Source organism: Excalfactoria chinensis, chromosome 13 (assembly GCF_039878825.1).
Source record: "Excalfactoria chinensis isolate bCotChi1 chromosome 13, bCotChi1.hap2, whole genome shotgun sequence".
NCBI lineage: Eukaryota > Metazoa > Chordata > Aves > Galliformes > Phasianidae > Excalfactoria > Excalfactoria chinensis.
This window is the reverse complement of record NC_092837.1, coordinates 12,796,382-12,820,672: the sequence shown is the minus strand read 5'-3', so window position 1 is coordinate 12,820,672 and position 24,291 is coordinate 12,796,382. Positions and strand designations below refer to the sequence as shown.

The window sequence follows — 24,291 nt, the reverse complement described above, 5'->3', positions numbered from 1 at the left end:
CCCAGTTGGACTGGCTAAGCAAGAGCAAATCCTGGCTCTGGCAGCACAAGGAAGATGGAAGTAGTCAAGGTGGAAGAGATCCAGGTCCTGACCCCGGAACAACCCCGTGATTGCTGCATCTCATTCCATTCTCCCATCCCTTGCACCCTGCCCATGATTCAAACCCACACCACCATCAGAAGTTCCAAAAACAGCATAAAACCTCCAAAAAAAAGAGATGATTTTCTTCCCAATTACAACCTCCTGGAAACAAACCAGTAGAACAAAACATGATGTAAGGGGACACGGAGAATTCTACAAAGCCAAAGAATTTAAAGAATTTGCTCTGGTGTACTCAAATTGCAAGAAGCCCAAGCAGAATAAAGAGACATGACAGCAAGAGTGCATGAAATGATCCTTGTGTTATGTACTTGATTACTTCTATTGATGGATTTACAAAATACAGTCTCAGGTCCTACACTGAAATCCAGTCAGCCCATTCATTCCCATGGGATTTTGCATTGCAGGATCAGATGTGCTGTAGGAGAGAAGATCCTGATGCTTTAACACTAAATTTGCTACGGTATCTTGGTAATCTTGATTTACAGATAAAAGAGTGCTGAGCCACCAAGGAAAGCAGCTGGGAGCAAGAGGTGCTGCAAAGACACTTTTGATCATTTCTCAGCTTCAATTCTGGAAGAAAAGAGCTTATAAATGATGCCATACCAGGTAGATCAGCTCTCACTAGGTCCACTATCTTACACCCCCTGTTGGAAAAAAAAAGATGTGAAATGGTATAAAAATAATCATGGAGGAGCAACTGGGAAAACACAAGGGAGGAAAAAAAGGCTGAGCAACGTGAAAATTAGGCAAACTCTTGTGAGATGGAAACCCAGAAGGGTTTTGTAACACCTGGGGATGTTTTAGTGGAGGGAAAGCTTCCTGGCAGCATAACTGTTTAAATTCTCTGCCTTGGTAGTTTCTCGCCAGCAAGGTGCTGGTGTCCACCCCAAGCAGCTCTGAAGGTGTGCTCCATGCCCAAGAGTGGGAGCTGTGCAGGCCCATTCTCACCCCAGAATAACATTGTGTTTTGGCTGAAATCTCCAAAGCCACTGCTGTGGAGTAAAATGAGCCTTAGTAAGAACCAAATCATGTTCCATTCCCTGCTTTAGAATTTCTCCCATGGACTGTCCCTCTTGCAGTGCTAAAGTTTACCTTTTCTCTTTTTTTTTGCCCTGAAAACCCCACACCCCTGCAAATCAGTGCTGTGGCTTCAGCACCGCTATCATGGCTGCCAATGAGTAAAGGAGACTTTACCTAATGTCACTGTTGGGTCCTTAGACCAGACTAGAAAAGCAACACACAACCATGCTCCACCAGCCCTGCTTGCCAAGCTCGCCCCACCACAGCCTCGATGGTCCCAGGGCTCTCTACCACGCAGCTCCTGCTCCATCACTGCCCCTCCATCACCACTCCCCACCTGTTCAGACACCCTGTGAGACCAGCTCCCTCAGCTCAGCTTCTGTTCCAGGGAAATGAACTTCTTCATGTCCAACGAGAAATAAAGCGAGTAGGGAAACTAACATTTTTTAATAAAACTACTCATTATTCCCATCAGAGCTCTCCTTTTCTGTCCTAATTTGCATGCTTTTTACCTCCCTACCATCTCTTTTCCCCTCTCGGAGGGGCTGTATCCACACTGGCACTTGACACTTATTTCTCTGAAATACTGAAACTTCTCTTTCCCAGCCCATCGCTACATCTCTCTCTCAAGCCAGAAACCCTCAGGGCTAAAAGAGAAGAGACATAGCTGTTTGGCATATTGAACAAACTAAATGTAGAGCAGATTATATTTTGCTTTCCAGCCAAAGCAGAGTCCGGAACTCTCAGCTCCAACAGTGCAGTATGAGCTGCACCTCCAGAGCGAGATATTTCAAAGCCCAAGGACTCCAAAGACACTTCCCCATTTTAAATCAGCCACTCAGCATTGTTAACACTTTAGATTCGGAACAAGAGGTTCCTTGCAGCTTCTTTGGGCTCACCTCTCAATTAGAGAATGTCAAGGGTAGAGCATTGTGCTGTCACATGTAACGTTGCAAGCCAGAACAGCATTTTGGGCTGCATTTCTGCATGTTAACTATCCCCATTCTGTGCACTTAGGTGCATCACTTAGAGCCTTAGAGGACATATTTCTGCTGTCAATCACATTAGGATGGCTTCCTCCCCTCCACTGGTACCCAGTTTTGTACCTACCCCATGCTACAGGAGGCATGAGTCTCATCCATCTCTTCAGCACAGTTTGGGAGGCACCAGATCTGCACACATCCCACGCAAGAACAAAATTTAAGACATCAGATGACAGTCTTTGGCTTGCACCCACTTCTACAGCCAAAACCCAGGAAGTGGTCAGCCAACAAGACAGTCAACCCCAAACTACTGGAAATGTGCTTGAGTTTCCAGACTGCAACATCACACCTCAGAGCTCCCCTGTTTGTACCTACTGCTACAACAGGTCTCATACAAGCTTTGCCCAGATCCCCACAGAAGCAAGTCCTGGTCATCCTGAAATCCCACCAACACCACAGTTACCCAAGGTCTACATCATGATTCCTCTCCCTTCAGCCAGGATGAACTACCTGAACCCAAAATGAAACTCCACCATTCTGATCCAGTGAAACGTCCTTCCCAAGTGGCTCCTCATTCCCAACCCTTGTGCAGGCTATGCAGCTCAACTCAGCATCCCAGCAGCTGACTCTGCACGCCACCTGGCTGCATTGCTGCAAATGCAGCAGCTGTTGTGTTAACTCTAAGCATCCTGGGGCACTATTCCCTCCTTGCCAGTTCACAAAGGAGACCAAAATGCTGGAAGCCAGAAGAATGATGGGAGTTTCCTGACTTCATCAGTTCTGAGAATTTCAGTTGCACAGCGAGTCCTGTTCATCCTAGAGCACACAGAAAGACAGCAAGAAGTTTCAGAAACATGCCCAGGGCACGGCAGCAGGCTTCACCAAAAAGAATCTGTCAAGACTTGCTTCAAAAGGACAGGATGTGGAAAAGTTTAATTTGAATACAGTTTATACACCCCATGCATGGAAAGCATCTAACCACTTTCCCTCAACCCAGTGTGTACTGCATCCTCCTCTAGACTCAGCCTCCCACAGGTCACAACCTTCCCTGTCACTTCATGACCCTCCATGCCCTCCTACCTTTTTACTCTGATCAGCCCTAAAACCACAAAAAATACTACAGATTATAGACTGCATTATGTGTCAGTTACACCAATTCCAGCATGAAACGTTGGTGACACACAGAACAAATCACCTTGCCACATCTGCAGTACAATCACAGCAAATCCCAGCACCCCATGCTTGAACAAGAGCATGGCCTTGCCTCTGCAACCCTTCCCAGGCTGTGAGCCACCAAGCACGGTGCTGACTGTTCTGGAGAGGCCTTTGCTATTGCTGACTTAGCTTGAAGATGCTGGGGAGGAGGGGGAAGTGAATCAGGAAGTGAGCAACCACGAGTGGTGCACATCCGAAAGGCAGGGATGAGGCTAACTTTGGAAGATCACAGGAATAGCATGTAACTCATGCCATCTTCAAAGCACTAATGAATCCCTGCAAGGTTCCCCTGTTATTACTTGCATTTCACAGGTGGGTATATTAAGATGCAGAAGGCCACATTATCCTCTTGGTCACACCTATTTCGGTCTCTTCATCCTTGGTCTTCTACTGGCACTCATCCCAGTGGTGTGAGAGATCCTCCTGCAAGTCACAACAACAATGCTATCTCTCAGACAGGTTTGGTACTGGAATCACTAGTATAATCTGTGGTCTGATTTGCACAGTACACTGGACTGACTGGTCTTATTGATCTCAGCTAGCCTTGAAAACCTACCAGCTAATCAATCCCTCCTTCCTGCCCAGCTGAAGGGTACAAGGAATTCTGTCTCGGGCTGGATGTTTTCTTATGCTCTTTTCCTGGATGTGAAATGTAGGACAGCAAACCAAAGGAAAGACACATCTTGTTTCATGCAGCTACCCCAGTCTGGCCCAGGGAAAGGTCCCACCTTCCCGCCAGGAGTCAGCTCAGCTGCTTTTGTTTGTAGAAGAATGGAGCTGCCCTGGGAAGTGTGCTCAGTGGGAGAGCAAAACTGCTCCCCAAGCTATAACCAATACCATGTGGGGCTGGGGCAACAGGATGCTGGAACCAGTCTCTGCATCGAAGCAATGAGCTCTTCCCACCAACTCAGAGGAAGCAGCCTGCCGATCCCAATGTCAACGCTTTCCAGGGCAGTATTTGCTCATTAAAAACTGCTGTGCTGGAGGTGGTTGAGTTTTGATCTACAGGGCCTCAGCAAATAACATCTGCACAGTGATGGGATTTCCCATGGCAAGGCACCATGACATCCCATTGAGCTGCAAAGGACTTGCAGGCTCAGAAGGCCACCAAGATCCATGCTTTGATGGGCCCTACCAGAGCTAGCTGATTTCATGGCCGTTAACAGTATTTGTAGCTTAGATAAGGGTAATCAAAATCTCATCATTCAGGGCGTAAACTGATCGCCTGCAGGGGTTAGAAAGGAATTTTACTTCATGTGCAGAGTTGCATAACTGCCTAGATCCACTGTGGGTATTTTCTAGCTTGTACCGAGCACCAGTTGTGGGCCACAGTTAGAAGCAGAGCGTGGCACACCAGCTACAAGCCGGAATCGTCATGCAAAAGTCACAGCCCCATTGTTCAGAGACAAAGTAGAGTCCTTCTGAGTCTGGCTTCAACTCACACATGGAAATAGAAGACAATGACTGTCACTGGGCTGCTGAAACAGCAGAATTTCAACAGAGGATGAAAAATCTGTCCTGAGATTAGTTTCCCGTGGACACTGAGAAGAGCAGCGGCAAGCCCACAGGCACAGCACACAAAGGATTACACAATGCAAAATGACCCATTTGAATAAGGCTGCCCCATCTCATGCCACCAGCTGGACCCTGTAAGTGCTGCTCCAGTGGGGCGGGGGGGGGGTACCAACAACCTGCCTTCCAGCAAGGCCCTTCCATGCCATCCACCAACCCATATCACCAGCCTGAACAAGGAGGAACAAGAACATGCTGTTTTCATCTCCACAAAATTATTATTTATGTTTTATTAGTGGCAAAGACACTATAATGTGGGAATTGGCCGCAGGGTGTGGTGGCCCAAGCACCAGTACGCATCGGTGCAGAAAGAGCAGGTAGCCAAAACATGCCCCATGTGGGTGTTGGTTGCCCTTAGATTATAGTATCACCACACCCCACTCAGCTAATTGCACCATGAAACTCAGATCTCCACCATATCCCACTGCCAGCCTGATGGCAAGTACCCTTATCCATGCACGTGATCCATCACAGTGTTAGCTGTTCCACTGGGGAAAGCTGTGGGAAAAACCCCCATTTCAGTGCCACATAGAGAGTAATTGAGAATAAAGCATTTCCGCACATATATGAGACTATTGACTTTCCACCTGAGTTTTTCCACATGACTCGTTATCTGGCACTGTGGTTTGTGGCTGGAACTGCTGGAAAGTGCTCCATAGAAAACCAAGTTTTTCAATAAAAATGTAGCCACCACTGAAAATGAAATATGCTTGCATAAGGATTTCCATAATCTTATTTCACTCTATGTTCCCCAATTTCAGATGACAGCACACAACTCTCTAGTTTTCATGATTTGCATTTAGTGGAAAACCCTACCTGAAAAAAAGAGAAGCCGTGGAATATCTCTGTGGCACCCCTGTTAAATTTCAGACACTACAACATCTCCCCAATCAGCTGTGGCAGTACCTGATTAAGAGGAGATTTGTTCCTTTGCACGAAGGTTTAGTCACATCTGGAAAGAGAGGCACGGTGTGAAATGGCATCATTAGCTTCAATCATATCTGGTTGCTAAAGAGTTCAGTCTTCTTAAAGCCAGCAGCACAGCCTGTGATGTTTCAGAGGGGAGAGGAATCACCAAACTGAAAGGATTTTCAAGACACTAGTTATAATACACAAAGAAACTTGTGCTGAGTCAAGTACGTGCTCTGGTTCTGTTTTAAGCTGCACAAAGGCTGACAAGACATCCCATCAAGCCCCCATCCAAGTGCCAGCAAGCAAGGGTACACCATGCCTAGGACACACTCCAGATTCTGCTCACCCCACAGCTCTGGGGCAGATTGCCTCCGGGCTTCCCCATGCACAGATCATACATCCCAATATGAATGCTCAGCACACCAACTGGCAATTTGCTGCACTGAAGGGCACCTCTCAGCATCCCCAGGGCACCTCCAGTAGAGATGGCTGATTGCCATGGCAGCCTTGTTCTTTTCTTTCAGCTTTTCTTCTAGAGGACAAAGAGGGAGATGAACCATCTTTCTTTTCTCCACCACAACCTAATGCTGTTGTCTTGTTTTTCACTTTAAAGACCCTGCTTCCCAGGCTTCTCATTCACTCCGTCAAAGAGAGGGAGAAAAATAAAGCTTTACTAAAGAGTTTGTGGGCCATCCACTTTTGCTGTTGTTTTTTCCCTTCCATCTTTTTTGGTGATCTGCAGCACTCTCCCAAGTGCTGGAAAAAAAATATCCTTAGTGTCCTTTAGTCAACTTGCACTTTCATGGCAGCTCAGCACACATTTAAGCCAACCACTTTCCCTGAGTACTGTTATAAACCATTCTTTCCCATAGGCACTCATCCACATGCAGTTCTGTTATACCTGCAGCAGGAATGCAGTCACCACGGGAAGCCCGGAGGTTTACCTGATTACCTTTAACTACCTGTGGCTTTTTGCTTGTTTAATAACATCATTCCACACAACACTCTAGCCTGTGTACCCATTTTCAGCTTAATAAGCATCCCAGTCCAACCAGGTCACCAGTCTAGTGGTGGAACAGATAGGTTAGTGAACACCTAATGACAGCATTGGAAAGTAGTATGTTCACTAGCAGCGATTAACAAATTAGCTACTGGGAGCAGCAAGTGGCAAACACTGACAGCATCTCGGAGCTGAAACAATGCCATGGAAAGACCCAAATCAATGTTATTTCAAGGATTTCTAGGAACATCTGGAATATGACCTAGCCCTTTTCTTCTGCCAGTCAGTGCCTGGTACTTCACATGGGCAGTATCTGACAAGGGAATCAAGTTCCCATGGGTGCTCACTTGTGTTCTAAAACACACAGCATCTTCGCTGAAGAAGTGTTATAGGTCTTGCATTATTATGGTCAAACAAAACTGTCTTCCTTGGTGGACTGCTGAAATATCTGAGCCTGTGATCCCTTCCAGGGCTGGGTTTGCATTTGCCCTTTGTTTACCAAAATCATAGAATCACAGATTGGCTTAGATTGGAAGGGACCTTAAAGATCATCTACCTCCAACACTCTGCCACAGGTGGAGTTGCTCCCCACCAGATCAGGCTGGTACTTCACCAGTCAAAAAGTCATTCTCCCTTCTGCTTATCAACTTCCCTAAGTACTAGAATGCCACAGTGAGGACTCCCAGAGCCTTCTCTTCTCCAAGCTAAACAGGCCCAGCTCCTTCAATTCCCCCTCATAGTGGATGTGCTCCAGACCTCTGAGCATCTTCATGGCCTCCTCTGGATTCACTCCAACAGCTCTGCATCCTCTTGTGCTGGGGGCCTCAGGACCTCCAGATGGGGCATCACGAGGGTAGAGCAGAGGGGAAACAATCCCCAAAGCCTATATCTCTTGTACTCATTCTCCTCCATGTTTGGCCCCACAGGCTGTTTTGCCTAATGCACTGACTTTAGAGAACACACTGTGCCTTGTTAATCGCCTTATTGGAGATGCCACAGAGCCTGCTTCCAAAGATGTAGGACAGATATACTGTGATTCACTCTCACATTAATACTGCACTACCTGCATGGAGCACAGAAGTGAACAGAGCTCCCAGGTCATCAAGTTCATCTGCCTGTCGTCACTAGTAACCGCATCACTAGATCAATTAGGGAGAGTCTGATTGGCCTGTCACAGCTAATGGGCTCCTCAGTCTGACAGAAGAATAAAGGATCCAAAGACTAAAAGCTCCAACTAGGCACAGTCAGGCTGGAAACAAGAGGTTTCCATTCAGCAGTGCTGGGTTTGTGCAGAAGAGCAGCAGTCCAGGGCATTTTGCATCACCAGTGAATTTTCAGCCTAGTCTATCTATTTTGCCAATGCAATCTCATCTTTAGGATCTCTGCCTAAAATCCATTAGTCAATAGACTACCAGCTCAGGGTTTGTGGAAGCACAAGAAGAGCAGTTCCCATCAGCTGCACAACAGTGAAACTCAGCGTGAACGTTCTGAAGGAATTTCACCTTCCCTGGAGAGGTCCGCAGAAATCCATCAAGAGCTGAAAGAAATGGCTGGAAAAAAAACACTGCCCCCAGTTGAAACAAGAGTTAACTCACAGCAAATCTCTGGCTGGTTAACGGCTCTTCTCTGACTAATTAACTGGTTTAAATCCCACCCTAACCCAAGAGCTGCATCCCATCCCCAGGCTCACAAAAACAAGCAGTTTAATAGAATTTATTATTTGTTTTCAAGGTAAAGCATAAAATGAAACAGAGAGGTACCACATCCACACGCCCCAGGCTTTTTTTCCACATGCTTTTGAAGATGCTCTCCTAGAGATTAGACTGACATCTAAGGTAATTAGCATATCTTCAGGCTGAAGATTTAATTAATAAACAAATAAGTCTCATTTAGTTAGAGAGCTGGGGAATTTTTGTTGTGATGTTTTCTCCTAAATGTGCAGGTGCACATTGCATCATGCCTATAATGGTGTTTATAATGGTGTTAGCACCCACTATTTTTTCCTCCCCCCTCTCTGTCGGTTCCGGGGGGAGGAAAAAGATTTGAGGGGGGTAAAATAACTTCAGAGCAAATGCAATGTCTTTCTTCATTCTCATTCTATACTCCACCATACACACAAAATCATAACATGCTAAGGCTGGCCACAAGCAGGACACGCATCATACTTGCTACATTATGAAGGACCTCAAAGACAAAGTTACATGCCCTGTAGCAGGAGTGGCCAAACCGGAGGCTTGCAGGGTCCTAGCAGGACCCAAAATGCAGCAGTGACGCTTCCAAGGACACTATGGAGAGCTCAGTGTCCTTCCAAAACTGCTGAAGGAGGGAGAAGTATTCTGCCACACTAAGAATATTCCTCTGAAGATGGGGAAATTCAGTAAATAGCAGGAGAAAGGCTACTGCAATAGAAAAAGCTGCACAAGAGAACATTGCTTCCCTGCTAAACACTAAGAGGGTGGTCTCACATCTGGACTGCCCCCTACCCAGTGAGCTGGGGATGAACTCGTGGTGTGGTCCACATGGTCACCACCAACACAGGATGGAGGAGGAGAAGGCAAAATTTAGCTGGTGGCTGGCAGGCTGAAGGCCAGAACTGTGCTCAGAAGCAGAAGCATCCCCTTCAGTGTGCTGTAGAAAAATCCAGAGGCACTGCAGAGGTCATAAAATTGTACCTTGAGAACAGGCTCGAATAGGTAGAGACCATACAGTAAAGATCTAAATACTAAACCCAAGGGAAAATGGATCAAAGCTTCTGGCACATAAAGGAGGTCTTTTAAACTCAATACTGCAGGAAAGCCAAGAGTTTGACAAGACATGTGGTTAGGGGAAATGCAGTCTCCAGTGGAGAAGTCATGAAAATTTTGTATCCTTGAATAAAGGGATAGGAGAGTTGCCAAGAACAGTCAGGGAGGATACAGCAGACTGCAGTCCCAGCAGACAACATCTCTCTCAGGCATGCAGAGAGAGAACAGAATGAGACAACACCACATACACACTTCTATCCCAGTGCCAAGGGTCTGAAAGAGACAAGTGAACGGCAGTGCCCTGGTTTCAGATGGGGCTATTAACATAACCAACACCTTGAAAATCTGGTGGAAGGCAGATAAGCAGTGGGACGTGGTAATGAGTGGCAACAAATTATACAGGAATGGGAATAGGCCGGGCAGGTGGAGGAGTGGAGCTATACATTAAAGAGAGTTGATCAAAGAGCACAACCAAGCTAACTGTATCAAGTACCACAGAATCCCTAGGCTTAAAGTCCCGTGCCCAGGCACTGTAATATTAGTGTTACTTCATCCATCCAGAACAGGGCAATGACCACAAACCTAAGGAAGGTAAATGAGGCTGTGATGGAAACATCAGGACTCAAGCACAAACAGAAGATGCCCATCTCCCCAAATACGCATGATAAGTGACAGGATGGAAAGATGTCCAAGTGTAAGGTGAGAAGCTACTGCTTCTCCAACAGCAATTAGTGACCTCTGAAGCAGAAAGCCACTCCTTCAGTATGGTCCAAGTAACACCCAGTAATATCGTCGAGTTGAATTTTAAGATGCAAAGAACCACCGGTAATAAACCTAAAACCAACAGTCTTGAAGAAGAAATTTTGCAAACCTGCTACTCTAAGTTTAACTTGAAAAGAAGGAGCTGCTAAAAACACAGTCACTTGATCAAAGACAGTTAGAGGAAAAGCTGATAGGGAAAAAGCATGCCCAAGAGGCAGGAAGACCATATGAAGGAACCATTGTACACACATCTCCATAGGGAAAATACCTCAGAAAAGTTGGTGTGCATTGCATCAAATGGGACAACCAGCAGTAATTCAGGGCTAAGTCAAGGTACCGGACAAGTTGCAAAAAATATAAGAACAATCAAAACACACAAAACCTTCAGCTCACACCAAAAAGTACAACCAAAGATATTATGAGCAAGTTCTTTCAAGTCATGGGCATCAATAAAACAAGTTTGGATGTTCTCCACAGGGAGAAGGGAGCCTCCAAGGACAATAACATTATAGCAGAAAAGCTAAAATAGCTCTTTTATTCACAACAAATGGACAAATCCCAGTAAAACTGGGTCACAAGCATACTAAAACACCCAGCAGGGCTGAAGGAGCTCAAACACTATCATCCAGCCCACACCACACTGCATTTCCAAGGCAAAGAGAGCAAAGCTCATCCCAAGTAATGCAGCGAGGCCAGAGAGAAGGGACAGACCACAGAAGATTCATGCCAGGTTTGGGGGATGGAAGTCCTGTCTTGCCACCCAGGATAGTTCAACCAACAGTGGACAAGCAGTGGCATTGCTTGACACAATGGGCTTTTACTTCCAATAGAACAATACTAAGATCCGCCCTCTGAGCTCCTAAGAAAATTAAGGTAAGAAGGAAAACATTGAGCTTTAAAAATGATTTTTAAAACAGTAGTAAGAGGTCAGCTGTCACAGCAAAGGCGAGACCCAACAGGAATCTCTGCAGCTCAAGTTATTATAAATTACTTGTAAAAGGAGATTAGCAAAGGAACAAATTGAATGATTCAGAGGAGTTCAAAGCTTCAGATCATCTGAGAGAAAAACATAAGTCACTCGTGACATAGCTGCTGGACAAGAAAATGGCACATTAATTTCAGTGTTAAAAATGTAGATGGAAAAAAAATAGCTATTTATTATCTACCTGCACATTACAGCTTTATCCGTATTCAGTCAATTAGTGTTGAGGGCTGTATCATGGAGACATTGTAAGGTCACAAATAAATGTCAGGCTGCAAAGAGGGTACGCGTCTGACTGTCTAAAGTCAGGAGTGCCCAAAGAAAACAGATTTTTAAGTTACTCACAGCTCTCAAACCAAAGGTTGCTAGAGGAAATTTTCATACAGGAGGTTTGAAGAAAAGGAAGTAGTTTTTTGTTGTTTTCTCCTCCCTCCTTTTCCATACAATCTAATTGCCTTGTGGAACTCATCGCCCCAGGATGTTGTGGATGTCAAACACATCAAGGGAGTCTAAAGCCAATTAAACTCATGGACTGGTCCATCAGTGCCTATTAAATGTGATGATGGAGATGCAGCCTCTGGCTGGTGAATCCCCAAAACCACAGGAAGCTTTATTGCAGGAGGAACTGCTCCGTGCTTGTCCTGTTTATTCCCCTCAGCAGCCACAGCTGACCACGGTCAGAGCCAGCACCCAACGTGGGTGATGTTGTCTCAAGGAGTTAGCGTGCTCCAGGTCAAAGCTGCTGTGTACCAAGACCTGGGATCGGGACTGCTCCTTAGTTTGTGTCCTGAAGTGACACTAAACCTTCTGAAAACAGAAAAGATAGCCAACATCTTGGGCTAAAATTTTGGGCTTAAACCTCAGGAGATTCCCAGCACATGAAATCCAGAATGACGCCCAGATGTCAGCCCTTTGTTTGGATGTCGTGATTTACATGCTGAGTGACACTTCCTCTTCTGTCTCCCTAACAATGACAAAACAAAGAGGTATAAACAAAACTTGGCTCCAGATGTTCTGCCCTCATTAGCGACCAGCTTGGCTAATGCTATTTCATCAGTCCTTTGTTTCAGGGTGGTAAGCCAACATCAGCAAGTCAGGGACACTTTGATGGGCTCTCCCCCCTCCTTGGGATGTGACAAATTCCCAGGACACTCCTGCCCAACACTCACTGCAATAACAAGCATGGGGCTGAATGACTGCCCTCGACAATGTTTGGTACGTGGAAGAACTTGTGCTCACTAATTACCATGATTGCTCCATTAAATGCCCCTCGGGCTGCCGCGTGAGCACAGCACAGGTGCCCTACCCCTCAGCCGACCACAGCAGCAGCCCAGGTGCAGACAGATGCCCCCACTCCCTTGGAGCTTCCTCCCCTGGCCAACACTGGAGGTGTCCCACCCAACTGCCAGCTCTATTCCTAGACATATCAGTTGCTATTTATTTTCCCCTCTCTTCCTCCAGTACAAAAAGGCAAGGTTAAGAATCAGCAAGACAAGGCACAGGCTACAAAACAAAGATTTTCCTCCTCCTTTGAAGCCCACTCGTTATTATTTTTGACGAGAGATGCAGCAGATTAATTTCCCTGGTTTGAGCATTCCTAAGCCTCTTTACTAAGCCTGGCAGCAAGAGCCTCAAAGCAGATGCCAAACCCTGCAATCCTTTTATGCGCTGTAGAAATAATCCCTTCTCCTGGTGCCTGAGAGCTGAGCCATGCGGGATGCTGCTGGACCAGTGCTGAGAGCCAGGGCAGAGCCACAGCTGGGGCCCAGCACCCTCTCTCTGCCACCAGCAAACACCACTTGCTCTGCTTCCACTGGAGCTCCAGCTGATGTCTGGTGCCAAAGACTGGAAAGAGATACACTGGTTCAAACCCTCTCAGAGCCTGTCTCATCTGCCCTGGGAGCTGTCTGCTGGGAGATTCAGCATCCTCCGCTCAGGGACTCTTTGCCCTCCATTGTACCTGCTTTACAGGTGGAAAGAAGAGCCCAAGAACACCCTTCTCAGAGGGCAGCACAGCTCCAGAAACAGCCCCTTCCTCCTGATAATGAGGTCCCCTTTGCTAGCCAGCTGCCTTGAGCTGAAGGCTCAAGGTCAAACCCTTTGAGTCACAGCTCCATTGCCAAATCCCCAGCACTATGGTAACCACAGACATTTTGAACCAGAACAAGCTGCAAGGGCAGAGGGAAGCTAATTTGAAAAGGAATAAATCAAAAGGAAATATTTGGCTCTTCTCTTCTAGCAGGGAGGGGCTCATCAACTTCTACTGCAGAAGAACAAGGAGTGAAAGTGGCTCTTTCCTCTCTGTGCTCCCAGAATGCCCAAGGACTTTCACATCCCTGCACACTGAACAGCTGCTCCAAGTCCTTGCATCTCAATGATAGATTCCTTGTTTAAAAATAAGTCAGTGCAGCCTGGGATGCATGCCAACACTTTTCCCCCGGTTTTCCCACGTCCTACATTTTAAAAGCAGCTGATAAGCTCCATCCTTGCTTATCCTTCATTCTTCCTTTAATAACTCCCTGTGTTCCCTTTAAAACCATCACGTTGCTCTCCTCACCTTTGCATTTTCCGAGAGCTACAGCCTCTTGCCTTGGCTACTCTTGTTTAATTTCGCATCATACTGCTCTACTTCAGCAACACCAGCAGCCTTGGCAGCTTATCTTACAGGCATCACCCTTGAACTCCTTGTGCCCCAGTTCTAAACGTCACCCTCTGCTGAATTTCATCTCCAAAAATAAAGGCAAACTAATAGATCAGGGCCAGTTGGAACCAAAACATTGTTCCTCCTTATGTATTATTCTCGACCTTCAGGTCAATGTCATCCCCTAAAACTTACAAAGAAGCACCCGAGGTTTGCAAACAAGGCACTCAAACATATCATGTTGTGCAATTCACAAACTATCAGACCTGGGATCTCATTACACCCTCTGCCTCCCACTCCAGTGCGCGCTCCCTTGTTACATCTTGTTTCAAATTAGACTGAAATCTCTGCATGCCAGTGGCAGAGGCTCCCTGTGGCACCACCACAGCAAACAGAATTAATAAGCAAGACTAAAGACAGCTCTCAAAAGCAAAAAAAATACATAGAGGAAACCAAAGAGATGTGGAAAAGTCAGTGCCCAGCTCTGAACAAAGCACAGCTGTCCGGATGCCAGAATAACTTTGGGACATTCAGTGAACTTGACTTCTTTATCATGAGTTTCATTTCTCACTTCTAGACACAGCATTTCCCAAACAAACTGAACTTAAGTGAAAAGAACCTCTGCACAGTCTGAGGTGCCCGTGCTGTCTTTCATCAACACAACTTAAAGATGTAACTCATCCACTCAAACTGGGTCATTTGTGTTGTAAATGACAGGGCACACTCAACAAGCAGAGGATACAAGAAAATTAGCAACATGAAAATAAGCAACCTGTTCCTTGTCAGCAGACTATGTCCTAGCCCATGTTCTTCCCCCACAAGCATGGTTTTGCAGTGCCTTATTACACAGATGTCTGTTTTAGGACCTAGCTTTGGTACAAAGCTGTCCCTCCCATAGTAACTGCTGGTTGGTGAGGCACTATCTCATCAGCTTCCCACCTCTGACTTAAATCCCACCCAGAGCCCCAGGTGCTACACTTCCATTAGTGAATACCTGCTATTTATGGAACAGTCTGGCCAACACCTAGGGTCTTTACACTAATTTCTCCAATAGCCAGGAGATGCTGATGTAAGAGCAGCATCCTTTATCAGCTGAACCACGAAGAAAGCCAAGTTTTGACACTGGCCACAAGGGCTTGCTTCACCTTCCCTGGAGCTGAGCCTTGGATTCATTTAGCTATCCTGTACCACCTCCCCAAGCTCACAGTGATGAGGTGACAACAATAGCACTGCATCCCAGGAGATGAGAGGTGGCTTGCATGGCACAGCTATTTCACCCTGCTACAGAAGGGATGCTTTTATCCCTCCTCACTAGGCACAGTTCCTGTAAAAAGGAGCTTTCATTGATGGGTATTACCAGCCCAGAAAGTATATCACTAATATTCCAGGTACACAATAGCTGATTAGCTGTCACAGCTTCCCAGAAGCCACTACTTCCTTTGCCTGTCTGCCATCCCTAAGCATCATCCCTGCAGGTATTCCTCTCCCAGCCCTATCTCACTTGGTCTTCATTTTGCTTTTGCAGGACCTGCTGGCACCAAAAGCCAAGGCCAACTGGCAACAAGGCAACTTTGGTGATCTTCTCTAAGGAGGCAGAGTGGGACTGCCCTAATGGTACTGCTGGTTTCACAGCCGCATAGCCTGGTTGCAATCACTGTCATCGGCACCACTGGCCTCCAGCAAAGATGGGTCTCTGAGGGACAGGAGGAGCACGCTGTGCCCACACAGATGAAAGAACACTTATTCACAAAGGACAACAGCACTGCACAACACAGCTGTCATTCCTCAGTCAACTCCCAATTTCAAACAAGGTGAGCTTTACTCTCAGTCATCCCCCATCTAACTAGCACTCAGGACAAGACTTGCAGGCAAAACTTTAAACCTTCCTGCTGTTACCCCCTTCTCACAGCAGTAGCTATAAGGACTCACAACATGAGACCACCACATCCGCACGCCATTTCACTTGATGCTACAGTTTTCCTGCTGAGAGGAGTTTTCCTGCCTCCTCCCAGAACTTTAGAGTGAAGGCACTAATGGCAACAGCAAACAAGCACTCAGCAGCACTGCAGTGATGTGGTTCAAGGGAAAAAAATCTTGGAGCTAAGCAGGCCCCAGGCAGTAATGGGTACACGATGAATAACAAACCCATCCGAAGCACTAAGCATGAGCCAACCCAGATGAAGAGTTCCTCAGTCCCCCTTCTCCCCCCACGCCCCCACCAACACTTTGGTTGTTCCTTGGGAAACCCATCTGCGTTATGAGGGTGTCCATAAAACAAACAACATTTGGCTGATTCTTTGAAGAAACCTCAGAGAGCCCAAAACTGGCTGTGTGGGCTGAGTCCTCAGCAGGGTACAGTAACCAACGCAAAAAAGAAGCCTCCTCCGGGGCTGCTACAGCCTTTGGGACAAGGGAAGTAGAGCAGAAATCTTCATAGAAAAGCTATTTACATCTGTTTGACCCTTGTAAAACAGGTCCCCAGGCTCTCCCCCATTTAGAGCCATTTGCTGTTACAAATTGTCATCAGCTGGATCCTTCCTGAGGGGAAGGGATGGCGCAGAGCAGGCATGATACCCACCAAGCAGCACACTCATCTCACACAAGAACAGATTCAAATGGAGAGGTCCCACCCACTCTGGCAGCATGGACCCTGCAAGAACCTGGTGCCAGCTGCCATGCCATCTCTTGGCTTGGGTTTACAGGAGAAGTCAATGAAAGTGAAAGATGCCTGCACCCTCCTTCCAGCTCCACCTGGCCACCCAGCCTCCCTGCAGACTGGATGCTCCTCCCCAGGAGGCTGCTTAGCTTCTCCCACACAAATCCCTTTGATCTGCTTGCCAAAACCCAGCCCACTCCGGGAAGGCCTCACTGCCCAGATATTGATGATTGATGCAGGGCTGCAGCTGAGCTCTGAGGCTGCCTCAGGAACCAGGTGGCTCTCAGTCTAGCTCTCCCTTGGCTTGTCCCCAAGACCCAATGGAGGTCCATCTCAGCACCAGTCCATCCCCACATGCTGCCCCCAGAACCAGGAAAGCTGCTCTGTGAAGCACAAAGAAGGGGTGTCTTGTGCACTAAGCCCAAGAGACAAACCCTCCTGCTGAAACCAATGCTGACACACATGGTGAACAACACATCCAGAAGTTGGGCACAGCTCTGAGCAGATCCCAGCCTGAAGCCCACAGCTCACTGCCCCAGCCTGGCTCCATGTTTCCTACCCAAACACTCCTCGCAGGCCTGAACCATCTCCAGTTCTCCTTATTTCACAAAGGGACAAATCCATGAGGACTGAGCACTATAAACCACAACAGAGTCCACAAGGAGTAGCAGATGAATGCTGCACCATCACCACATGCTCCACTCTTCCAGAAGAAAGGTATCGAGTCTTTGGGACAACATAGGTGCCAACAGTTAGCTCTGATGCTGGCTTCTGCCTCTGCTCCCACCCTATGGGACAAAGTCTTTCCCTGCCTTCTCCAGTCACCTACAGAGGGGAAAGCATTCTTTGATCCCACTTTGTGGGGCGCAGATGCTCTGTGTACGTGACACCCCACCACACCTGGTATGCAGACAGCTCACCCCCAAGAACAGGTACACATAACCCAGGAGAGCTCTGCCTTCAAACCAGAGCCCCAACCACACCATCTGGGAACGGGACATCCCACTGTGCCTGGAGCTCTTGGCCAGGCTCAGCCCAAGCAAACATCCCGCTTCCTCCTGCAGCCAGTTGAGCAAGCACCAGTGGGTGGCACACACCCAGGCTAAGCACTCCAGCACCTCCACCCGCACCTGCCAGGTCTTACTCAGACCTCCAAACACATTCTTGCTTCAGGTGCACTGGTTCTCACGCTCCTCCCCCGGGAGGGTACCCACGTTGCTCAACCCCTGCCCCACTCCATCTTCAGCTTCCCCTGCACTGAACCCGGAACTCCATTTCACTCATCACAAAACGTGTCACCCCTTCGTGCCCACGCAGCCCTGGTCCAAGCACGGGGAGGATCAGGTGCTGTCACCACCACAGCCAGAGCCAGACTGTCCTTTAAATGGGGCTGTGACACCACAAGCCCGTCCCTGCAAGCCAGGTACTTAATGAGAAGGGAAAGGTCCCTGTTGCAATTGCCACTCTCAAATCCCTCTAATCCCTTTGTTTGACTGCTTTTGAACATGGGAAGCACCTGACATCTGAACAACAGAAGGTTTAAGGCTCACAATGCCTTCTCAGCACAGCCTTTACCTCCACATGACACATCCAGCTTTTGCAATCTTGGTTGGCACTCATCTGTCCTATTTTGACTTCAAAGGACTTCACAAACATTAACCAATTAATCCTCTCACCACCCTCAGAGGGAGGCAAGCATCTTTATTTTTATCCATTTCCCCATCTGGGAGGAGAATTCAGTGCCTGTCATAAGACCACTCCAGCTGGCTCCCAGAGCTGCTGCTCAGCTCCCAGCCCCCAGCCATGGCATGAATGCATGCACCTGGACTGACAGAAGTGCTGCAGCGCTGTCACAGCTGGCCAAGCAGGGCTATCACCAAGCACCTTTGTTTTTCTCCATGCCACGTATGAGCTGGCTTCACGAGCACCTTCTGTTCATCATCAGTCAATGACCTGAAAGGAAAGTGATCCAAGATACGCAGCACAGAGCTGGCCTCTGCTGCAGAGAGCCCAGAATCAGCCAGTAAGCCAAGGACATGCACAAAATAAGTGCGTTTAGCAGGCTGATGATAAATGTTTCATTTTGTAATAGAAAGCATAGGCCAATGGGGCTGGATCTGGTGTGAGGACAAATTTTGACATAAATGAAGCCACATACACTGACAAAGAATGACATGAGCTACTGGCAGTGCTTAGAATTTGCTAAGAATCAGTGCAGAATATCCCAGCTCACTCTGCATTTCTTCCCTCCCAAATAATTTTCTCCAGCTCAGGCAAAGCTTGGCATAGGGGACCTCACAACCCTTGGAATTATTAGTAAGCATGCTGGAGGGACAGCCAGCTTCCACCTGGGAGACTGTACAAAAGCAGCACACAGCACAGCAGCGGCTCTTCCATGGTGGGATTTGTGCCACCAGGAGCAGCACTCCCCCTCGGAGCCATCATCTACATCAGTCAGGACACAAGCAGCACCCACATCCACCAGGCCCATCACATACCTCCAAGGTGTTAACAACCAAAAAAAACACCATCACTGAAATGAGCATTTCTGTGTTGAAGCCTACAAGAAATCCTTAGCATGGGCAGCACTCCATCACCCAGCAGATGGGGGGCAAAACTTCCATGCAAGGACAGCCAGGTGTGCTTTCACACTCAGGATTTACCTGAGCCCCAGCAGTGCTCCTGCTCAGTGCCATTGGCTCAGGCAGAACTGGGAGCTGCTCCCAGCTCCCTTCCTTTCCAGCAGCAACCTCCATCCTCAGGGCTCCCCATAGCACACCAGTGAAAGTCACTCTGTTTTGCAACACTGCTGACCTAGAATGGGACTCCAGCTCCTCTGCTGCTCTGCCAGCAGTGAGAGCCCACAATTGCAGGGCTTACAAGGAAGTATCAGTTCATTTTTCTCATTGTTTCCAATAGCCTAATGCTGACTGCAGACAATTATCCATTACCATTCATTCTAAGGTCTCAAATTACTCATGAAATCCTCTGAAGATGTAGGGATCCCAAAGCCTTTTGAATGGAAAGGAGCAGCTTTTAAGCAATGCTAGATCAATACCCCAAATGATTCCAGTATCTCACTGAAGCAGCAGGAGAATTTCAGGCTGATGAAACTATTTTCTAACTGCAGTTCTTAGAGGAAATGGGGGTAGAAACCTTTCTTCTATTACAGATACAATACCATCCCAAGGGAGCGCTTAGCGTCAAGAACCACTCTGAAAAAACTTGTTAGAATGCCACAAAACATAATGTGCTTTGAATTTACCACTAAGTACAGACCTGATGTCACAGTAATATCTAACAGCAACATTCCCACCTCCACAGGGGCAACAAATCTGCACCAGTGCTCCCCGGGTCCTGCAGGAGCACCCTGAGGTGCAGTACACAGTGCCACCTGCTGACACCCTGTCCCCAGCCCTCCCTGCAGGACAGCTTCAGTGTTTGCAGTCCAGGACTGAGAGCCCCTGCACTGCGTGATCCATCCAAGCTATTGCTGTCGCTTGCACCTTGCAAGCCAATAGGCTCTAGGCAGTATCACCCTGTGATAACCAACCCACATCACCCCTTGTTTCCTAGAAACCTATTTCAGCTCACATTGGTGACGGAGGCACAGCCCAAGTTCAGCTGCTCCTTTACTTCCTTCTATGAACATGTGCAGGACAGACACAGATGCTGGACCAAGCACTACCTGACCAAGGCCATCAGTGTAACATGGGATTTGATGCTGAATCATAGAATCAGTCGAGTTGGTGCAGATGACCTTTAAAGGTTCTATCCAACTCCCCTGCAGTCAACATCCACAGCTCCATCAGCCCCATTTACCCTGACCTTATATGTCTCCATGAATGGCACACCACCACATTTCTGGGCAACCTGTGCCAATGCCTCACCACCTTTATCATAAAGAACTTCTTTACATCCACTTAGATCTCCCTTGCTTTAATTTGAAACCATTTCCCCTTGTTCTATCATGACAGACCCTCCTGACGAGTCTGCCCCCTTCTTCCTTACAGTCCCCCAAGACTACCAACACATACCAAGACTGCTCTTTGGGAAGGGAAGAAAAAGCAAGGGACTATTTCATTCCTCTTCTTCCTCTGGATGTTTCCCTGCCTGTAAACCCTTTCATTAGCCATTTCTCTTGAGTACTGCCATCATCTGTTTGCCTCTTGAAACCCTCCTCTTGTTTTGGGCATGGAGAGGAGCCCAAGCTGCTCAAAAACACCTTGGGAACAAGCAAAGAGAACCCCACTCTATTTATACCTCCTTGATTAGATCACGTATTTGAATATCACAAATGCTAAGCATGCACGAACACCCAAAACAACTTTGATAAAGGTTACTGGGTTTGATTTAGCCCTACAGTGATGCAACATCCTCACAAACTCCCTGTGATCCCTGCAGGCAGCGTTTGCAGCATGGCCCAAACAGAATCAAAGCCCCAGGCAAAGCCAAGAGCAGGACTCCAGGGCCCTCAGAGACCTGAAGGCTCTTAGCCTTCACTACCAGGAGCTTCTTAATGGTTGAAGATGTGATTAAGGATCCACCAATTTCTTAACCTTCACCCTGCTCTTCTCAGTTAGATATGGTCCCTCCAAAAGACTCATTTCCTAAGCCGTTCCCAAACTTCCTTGTTTTCCTGATGGGCCAGTAAGATCCTTGGGTCACATCTTACCTTGTTCCTTGACCATAATACATCAACACTTGCTTTAAGAAGTGAAAGAGGCCAAATGATTCACTAGGATACTTAAAGCTCATTTACAAAAAGAGAAAATCTCCAGATACGTGTTGTCACATTCTTTGTGTATGAACTACCATTACTGCTGATTATTTACACTGCAGCAGTCACTACAAAACCCATTGCCATTGTGTCAGGTACTGGATAATATGCACATGCTGAAAGGCAATATTCTTTTCTGCAATAACTATAAAGAGAAGAAAGACAAAAGGCAAGAAAACATCGCTCACACAGGAAGCAAAACCAGAAATTAATTGACTAGCCTAAGTTATACAGCAAATGGCAATACCAAGCTGTGCATACTAATTTGTGCTCAAAACATGCTTATTAAATATATTAGAGCCCACAGGGACACTGCTATCAGTCTACATAACCAGCTCCAGCCTATACTCCTCAACTCTCACTGACAAGCACACCCCTAAATCTTCCTCCTCCTGCCCTGCCTTCCCCTTACAGAGACTCTGTTCTAATTTTAGAACTAATTAAATTAAACCTCTGACTCACCTCAGATCTCCAATCTGAGCTTACGTGATCTTTGATACAAGATCTTCCCATGCTGTTATTTGGCAGCCCTCCCCCAAACACACCTCACTACCTGTTCCACAGCCCAGTGACGCTCAGCAGCTCTAGGAACACACAGAAGGCACAAGCTAGGAGCCAGGGGCCTCTGAATCCTGTTCTCATAGGATAGGGTCTAAGCACAAAAAAGACAAGGAGCAACCTGTTTGTAAAGAGGACACGCTGCCCCCGGCGCTGTAGGAGCCATGGGCAGGCACAGATGCCAGCACAGATGCCAGCGCAGCAGGGCTCCCCCAAGACCTGGCACATACTAAGAACCTGCCTGGCCGTGAACACAGGCAGCTGCAGGCACACCTCCAACAGCAGAGCCATCTGCAAGCAGTCCACCTGCAGAGAACCACCTCTTCAAGATTCACCTTTTCTGCTCCCCCGAACACTTGGTTTTGAAACAGAAAGCGCAGACTTCACAGCAGCTTTCAAATCAAGCTCTGCACAACCAGGGCGCAGGCAGTCCCCCACAACCCCAAATCTCACCAGTATCTGAAATTTACCTTAACTACAGATCTAGCTTCTAGATTCCTCAAGGCCCAGGAGCCATTTCTTCCCAATGAGCCCAAGCCAACCTTACCTGCTCATCTCAGAGGACCAGGTGCTTCTGTGCTTCCCACCAGCCACACCCCTTATGCCAGCTGAGCTTGTTTCCCAGATTTTACCTTTTTTTTCTTTCCCGTTTCGCTCCTTCAGTCAGTGCTAAGTGTCACAGGAGAGCCCAATTCAATTAACAGGATTGATAGCAATTAAGCTGCAGTTGGAGTCAGGGTTGTGCTCTTTAGGCCTGGAAAGAAAAGACGTGTCACTGCAGTGAGATAAGCAGCAGGTGATGTCAGAGGCTTTTTATTTCCAAGGTGAAAAATTGGTTGTCTCTGTGTAATTAAAATAAATAAATAAATTATAGCATCTGTGAGAAAATAGAGCAAAGCATTTGAACGTGAAGCCAAATTCCCTTTATTTTACTACATATACAGGGCTCTCTCCTGACAGCCTGATCAGGGGTCCATCTCTGGGCAGGAAGGGGTGCCACCCCATGTCACAGCACCTCGCAGTACTTCTTTCAGCTATTTCTGGCTTCCTGTGCTGTCCCTCAGCATTCCTCCTAATTGAGGGCTTTTAACACTGACAGTGTTGAGCAGCTGTTCTCCTTCCGGCATAGGAGAAGGCACCAACCAGATCTTTTATTTCAGCTCCCTCTGTATCGAGTGGAAACGTGACCTGCACCCTGAGCAGTGCCCCTCCAGCAAGAAGCCTTCCTACCAGAGCTCCTTTTGGCCACTCATCCTATCCCATCCATTCCATCCCATCTTGCCCAGGCAGGAGCCAGAGATCCCAGTTGTGTTTGTCCTCCCAAGATCAAGCTCCATACACGTGGGAGGGGTTGGAGGCTTCCAGACCCATGGAGAGGACACTGATACCCCAATGATGATGTGATACAACGTCCAGAGGGATGCTCTCATCAGTGGGAGGAGAATCATAGAATCATTAAGGTTGGAAAAGAGCTCTGAGATCATCCAGTCCGATCATCAACCTATCACCTCCATGCCCTCTAACCATATCCCTCAGTGCCACACCTCCATGTTTCTTGAACACCTCAAGGGATGGTGATTCTACCATCTCTCCGAGCAGCCTGTTCTGATGCATTACCACAGTACATCCACAGAGTAAAATGGCAAATGGGGCGGGAGGGTGGTCAGTGGGTAATGCTGAGCTTGGTGATCCGCCAGCCAGGGTGTCCTTACAAGACAGGTGGGGTTTACTTTTGTCAGTGTTTTGAAGTCCAGAGAGAGCCAAGCAGCTGCACGTTCCAGCAGCACCCTGGGCAAACTGTGGCAGTTGCCAGTCAAAAACATTCAGAGGTCACAAACCAAGTCCAGATGATCATGAATCATGGCTTAGAAACCACAAGTAGTAATTAAGCCTCTTTAAAATAATGGCATTTACCAATGGACTCGACTGGGGTGGTTCACATTTTCCAGACTTCCTCTGAAGCTGAGAGAGGGAAAGGTCTGAAGCAAAAGCAGAGCTGCTCTTGCAGTGCTGGTGCCTGGGGATGTAAAAGGGCAATGTGCCGCATGCCTGGAGAGGCTGGGAGTGAGCCCCTGGCACACTGAGCCCAGGGGAGCTTGTGGCACAGTTGTGGGATCAGGGGACAACAGGGCAGCTCCAACTTGTCCCCAGCTCTGTGATTTATATACTAAACAAACAGAAGATGCTTTACCCTTTCTTTCATGCCCAATGGTAACTGCAGAGCCTGGATTTGATGGGAAAGGGCTCTCCTGACCGAGCAGCAGCAGAGCTGGCCAGGCTGAGGGACACAGACAGCTGTGCATCCTCCCTCCTGCTCCACAGCTCCTTGTCTGTAGTGTCCAACCTCCTGCAGGTGACACTCTG

At 47.5% G+C, this 24,291-nt stretch overlaps 1 protein-coding gene and 1 long non-coding RNA gene across 3 annotated transcripts in view; both read right to left on the bottom strand.

The window, feature by feature from the left end:
• LOC140258318 (serine protease inhibitor Kazal-type 5-like) overlaps positions 1-24,291 on the bottom strand; it is an 85,281-nt gene that overhangs the window by 16,333 nt on the left and 44,657 nt on the right. The gene's annotated exons all lie outside the window — the stretch shown is intronic.
• LOC140258321 (uncharacterized) lies at positions 1,936-22,450 on the bottom strand. The gene is made up of 4 exons (XR_011905241.1): positions 22,398-22,450; positions 5,799-5,937; positions 3,624-3,743; positions 1,936-2,921 (listed from the first exon to the last, which is right to left on the bottom strand). It is a non-coding gene; the product is annotated as an uncharacterized lncRNA (long non-coding RNA).